The sequence below is a fragment of the Sceloporus undulatus genome, chromosome 2, assembly GCF_019175285.1.
Source record: "Sceloporus undulatus isolate JIND9_A2432 ecotype Alabama chromosome 2, SceUnd_v1.1, whole genome shotgun sequence".
NCBI classification, from domain to species: domain Eukaryota; kingdom Metazoa; phylum Chordata; class Lepidosauria; order Squamata; family Phrynosomatidae; genus Sceloporus; species Sceloporus undulatus.
In genome coordinates, this window is record NC_056523.1 from 227,402,483 (window position 1) to 227,408,482 (window position 6,000).

General features: G+C 45.3%; 2 protein-coding genes across 4 annotated transcripts in view; both read right to left on the reverse strand.

Moving 5' to 3' along the window:
- USF3 (upstream transcription factor family member 3) overlaps positions 1-323 on the reverse strand; it is a 34,212-nt gene extending 33,889 nt beyond the window's left edge. The window contains exon 1 of the mRNA XM_042448361.1: positions 153-323. The gene's annotated coding sequence lies outside the window, so the exon portion shown is untranslated. The remainder of the gene's footprint in view (positions 1-152) is intronic.
- Positions 1-6,000, reverse strand: part of NAA50 (N-alpha-acetyltransferase 50, NatE catalytic subunit) — a 293,674-nt gene that overhangs the window by 239,162 nt on the left and 48,512 nt on the right. The window lies entirely within an intron of this gene.

The window sequence follows — 6,000 nt, forward strand, 5'->3', positions numbered from 1 at the left end:
GACACTATGTTTACAGAAGTGTACCATGCCACTTGTTGGAAGGATTCACCTCTGAAGAATAAAACCTTACTGTGCCAAATAGCACAGAGGAACATGCCACTCCAATTGACTTTAGGTCCATCCAATCCAACCCCTACCATGCAGGAACTTACAATCAAAACATCCCCGTCCAGCGTCTGTTAAAAAACCTCCAATGAACGAGACTCCAACACATTGCTAGGTAGTGTGTTCCTCTGTCAAACAGCTCTTACTGTCAGGAAGTTCTTCCTAGTGTTGACGTGGAATCTCTTTTCCTGTAGTTTGCATCTATTGCTCTGGGTCCTGTTCTCTAGAACAGCAAAAAAACAAGCTTGCTCCATCCTCTATATGACACCCCTTCAAATATTTAAACAGGGCTATCAGATGACTTCTTAACCATCTCTTCTCCAGGCTAAACATATCCAGCTCTATAAGTCTCTCTTCATAGGGCTTCATTATTACCAGACCCTTCACCATTTTAGTTGCCCTCCTCTGGAGATGCTCCAGCTTCTCAACATCCTTCTTGAATTGTGGTGCCTAGAATGGACACAGTATTCCAGGTGAGGCCTGACCTAAGCAGAATAGAGTGGCACTATTACTTCCCTTGATCTAGATACTATACATCTATTGGTGCAGCCTAGAGTAATATTGGCCTTTTTAGCTGCCACATCACACTGTTGACTCACATTCAATTTGTGGTCTACTAGGATCCTAGATCCCTTTCACACGTAGTTTCATTCAGCCAGGTGTCCCCCATCCTATATCTGTGCATTTTATTATTTCTGCGTAAGTGTTATACCTTACATTTCTCCTGGCTGAAATTCATTTTGTTAGCTTTTGGCCCAGCTTTCTAATCTATTAAGGACATTTTGAATTCTGATCCTCTCCTCTGGGATACTAACTACTACCCCTAATTTGGTGTCATCTGCAAATTTCATAAGCATGCCTTCATCTTAACAGATGAGTCAAAGACAACTTCTCAGTACGAGTGTTGGCTGTTGAACACACGGCATGAAAAAACATGATCTCTTACTCATCTGGAAGGACAGAATCTTGAGGAGCCCTATGAAGAGAACTTCCATCTTAATATAATCAGCACAGACAAGTTGAGTGTCTTGGGAGTTCAGGCTTAAAAGCCTTCATTTTGGGCAAGAACAGCACCTAGTTATTCCGTAGCTCGTGATTCATGGTTCCAGGTGTTTTGGACACATTGACTTTGGATTGCCCCATCTGATCTTTGATTGTACTGGAGTGCCATTATTGGACTTTTATTCCTGCCTGGATCCTGCATTCAGGATCTGCCCTGCCTGGCAAGATTATCTACAGGTCTTGTTCTGATGTGGTGTGTCTTGTTCATACCAAATAGAAAACAGGTACCCAGTTTCAGCTAGTTGGGACTATTTTGCTTCCAGATCTAAAATACTGAGGAGCCTGCTTTAAATTTGGAGTATGGCTGATACGGATTTTAGGTCAGTTTTCATCCTATTGTCAATTCTGAAAGAACCTCCAAAAATAAAACCTCATAAGCCATTTGAATTCGTAGCTTTTTCTACTTATTGGACATGGTTTTTCTTCATACTAAAATGTAAAAATAATTAAAAAAAGAGGTTAAAATACCATCTAATGTTAAATCTTTCCCCTCCCAGTCTTCCATAGTTGTCTACTCCTACTTTGAAAGCTTAAATTGCTGAAAGAAATCTAACTGTTTATAAATCTGACCATTGATGTATAAAGCAATGAGTGGGCTTCTTTTTTACATCAGAAGGCACCTGTCCAAAAAAGTAAAACACATCCTCCCCTTAAATAACCATGGAATGGGTTTCAATTATTGGAGTCCAAATAGGCCCTATCATCCTTAGCTCATAAAGGCATTCCTTGTCATTATTCTTACTGGATAGCGCTGGGTCTTTGATCCTTCAAGGATCCGATCCAAACTACCAACCTGATCCTTCAGAAGCAGCTAGGACTCACATGTTGCCAGCAGCCAGAACTGCTAATTTCCCAGACCACCAAAACTTATATCATATCTGGATTAAGTTTCCACTTATCTTCTCTCATTCATTTCAAATCCAGTTATTCTCAAGTAGGTGTGCATAAAAGGGAGAAAGGGGAAAGATTCTGCTCCTATCCTGTGTTAATTCCCCAACCTGACATTATAATCCCCTCCAAGCATCTCTAAAAGCATGCAGACATCTGATTTAGTCCTCAGTGAATTCATAGCAGAGAAATAACCCAGAAGGAACAACTCAGTCTTACCACTTTATTCAGAACTAACTACCACTGAGTTAAGTGGGACATCCCACCAACTAAACTACACCGGAGCACAAACTCAGCCACTACAAATGCCATCTCTCTGAAAATAAACACATCCTTTAAGAGGCATTTGGATCTTCTCCAGTTCATACGAAATGTGTAAAACAGAAGATTAAGTGAGGCAAAAGTGCTGAGCTGCTCTAATGGACATACAAGAATGCTGTGCAAGGAAGGGCTTTCTTTTCTTTTCCTTTTCATTTGTTCACCTGGAAAAGACAACTATACATACCTACTCAATGATTTATGCAAAACTGCCTTCTCTATACATGTGGACACTAGGTTTCAACTCTCCACAAGTAAGTACACAAGATACAAGGACCATGGGTCAAATGCAGATCAAAATAGGGACTACAGTCAAGAATCCAGAAGACTAGGACTGGGAAGGGAAGTCATGAAAGAGCTAGAGAAGACCCTAAAGATATACAAGGTGAAGGTTAAAGGTAAAGGTAGTCCCTTGACATGAATGTCTAGTCATAACTGACTGTAGGAATGGTGCTCATCTCCATTACTAAGCTGAAAAGCCAGCATTGCCCAAAGACGATTCTGGTGGTCATGTAGCCAGCATGACAACACCAAACGCTGTTTACCTTCCCACCAAAGTGGTACCTATTTATTTATTGGCACGTTTACATGCTTTCAAACTGGTAGGTTGGCAGAAGCTGGGACTAGTGACGGGAGTTCACTCCATCACATGGCTCTTGGGCCAAAAACTGCCAATTTCCCGATCTTCCAATTTTAACCACTAAGCCACCACATCCCTCAAAGACATACAAACAAGCACTAAAGTTTGAATCGTCCAAGCCACTGTATTCCCCATCAACATGTATGGCTGAGAGAGCTGGATAGTGAAGAAAGTCGACAGAAAGAACATCAACTCCTTTGTGATGGGATGCTGGAGAAGAGTACTGAGGATCCTATGGATGGCCAAAAAGACAAATGAATGCATCCTTGAGCAGATGAAACGAGACCTCTCTTTGGAAGCCAAGATGATTAAGCCAAGGCTGTCGTACTTCAGCCACATCATGAGAATACAAGACTCATTAGAAAAGACCATGATACTGGGGAAGGTAGAGGGCAGCAGAAAGAGAGACTGCAGACCAGATAGATCAGTGGTTCCCAACCTTCCTAATGCCGGGACCCTTTAATACAGCTCCTCATGTTGTGGTGACCCAAACCCATGAAATTATTTCCATTGCTACTTCATAACTGTAATTAAATAGGTGTTTTCCAATGGTCTTAGGCGACCCCCACAAAAGGGTCATTCGACCCCCAAAGGGGTCCCGACCCACAGGTTGGGAACCATTGAGATAGATGGACTCAGTCAGGGAGACCATGGGCCTGAGCCTAAAGGACTTGACCAGGGAAGCTGAGGGATATCCTGGAGGCAGGACTCTCATGCTCACAGTCTGGCCATTGAGTTGCGGGCAGCTGACAATAACAACAGAAAAAAACATGGGAGGAACTGACTGATTGAGCGGAGGATTGTGTTTCGTCGTGGCCGCTCATTGGCTGCTTTGGATATGTGGGCGAGCCAGGGCGCGTGAGGGGCTGAGCAGGAGGAGGGTCCCCGCTGCGGGGCTGCAGCTGCCCAGGACGCCGAGACGCCTCCGGTGAGTGAAGTGCTCTGGGCCCCGGATGGAGGAGGAGAGGGAGCGGGCGGCTATGTCTGCGGCAGGAGACCCTCCAGGGCCTGAGGGTGCCTCTTCCTCCCTGGGCCTCGCCTGACAGCCCCGCTGGACCCCTCTGTTCCTTGGGCCCAACCCAGGAAACCGAGGAGAGAGGTCCCTGCAGAGCCTGGATGTATGGGAGACTCCCTGGGCTGCCAAGCAGGAAAGGAGGGAGGCATATAGGCTCATATCCACACTGCAGAATAATCCACTTCGACACCACTGTGATTCTGGGATTTGTAGTTCGTGAGCCTCCTCTGCCAGAGGCTCTTGCTGCCAAAGCAAACTACAGCCCCCATAATGCCATAGCATTGAAAGTGGCGTCAGGTGTATTGATTCTCCAGTTTGGTTTCAGCAACGGAGGGAAAGGCGTGGTGTGGCTTCAAGGGCTTTCCGACTCAGGGTCACCCAAAGGCCAAGTCGTCATGGCAAGGTCCTTCAGAAGGGGTTGTTTCCCCAAGGGTGAGAGAGTGTGACTTGTGGGTTCACATGGCACCTGTGAAGCCAGCCCTCCCCTGCAGGTCACTGTCCATATTCAAACTATCTTGTTGTGCCTTCAATCCTTTGATTCATGATCTGTTATAGGTATTCTTGGCAAGGTTTGTTCAGAGGAGGCTGAGAGAGTGTGACTTGCCAAGGTCACCTAGTGGGTCTCCATGGCCGAGCAGGGAATCAAACCTGGTCTCCAGAGCCATTCTCCAATGTTCAGCCTATGCTTGTGGTGCTGTGCCTTCAAGCCATTTTCTATTTATTAAGGCACCTATCCTGGTCTTTCTTGGCAAGGTTTTCAGAGGGGGTTTGCCTTCCCTGAGGAGGCGCTGCTGCTCCAGAGACTAGGCCCAGAGCAATGGATGCAAGCTCAGGAAAAGAGATTCCAGCTCAACATTAGGAGGAACTTCGAGAGTAAGGGCTGTCCGACAGTGAAACACACCTCCTTCGAAGTATAGTGGAGTCTCCTTCCTTGGAGGTCTTTAAGCAGAGGCTGTGTGCCATCTGTCAGGATGCTTTGATTGGGAGTTCCTGCATGGCAGGGAGTTAGACTGGATGGCCTTTGCAGTCTCTTCCAACTCAATGTTCTATGAGTGTGACCTGCACAGGGTTCTTATGCAGAGGTCTTGTAGCGCATTTGGACTAATTGTAACAAAGATCACAGTTTTTTGTGGGTTTCGGCTACGAAGCCATGTTCTAGAAGAGTTTGTTCCAGATGTCAGGAATAAATTCTTCCAGAACATGCCTCATAGCCCAAAAAAACCCCCACAAAAAATTGGATGCTGGCCAGAAAGCCTTTGACTTCAGATGTGAAAAGATTGTAGCAGAAGCTTTCGTAGACTAGAATGTTTCATGCCACGTGTGTTAAAGGTAAAAGTTGGGGCTGCTAAAGGTATTTTTATGAGCTGGCCCAGCCAGACCCTTCTCAAATGTAACATGGATATAAATCTCTATTCCACACAAGAGAAAAGAAGACAAAAGCAGAATCACGAGATGGAAGAAACCGCAAGGGCCCTCCAGTCCAGCTCCATTCCCCATGCAGGAACTCTCAATCAAACCATCCCCATTGACAGATGGCCATCCAGCTCTGCTTAATTCTCTCAAGGAGGAGACTCCACTGTCGAACAGCCTTACTGTCATGAAGTTCCTCCTAATGTTGAGGTGGAATCTCTTTTCCTGGAGCTTGCATCCATTGTCTGGGTCCTGTTCTCTGGAGCAGCAGAAACAAACTTGCCCCTCCTCATATGACACCCTTCAAATATTAAACAGGTATATATAACCTCTAACCTTCTCTTCTCCAGGCTAAAAACCCACTCCCTGTCTCTTCTCAGGGGCATTATGTTCTAGGCCCTCACGTTTTGTCACCCTCTTTGGACACGCTCCGCTTCTCAATCTTGAACTGTCGGGCCCAAAACTGGACACGGATTCCAGGCCAATTGTTTTACATCTGGAGAGACAGATTTTTTTTTATTCCATCATAGTAGATTTGTTTAGAAACACTGGGTTCAGTAAG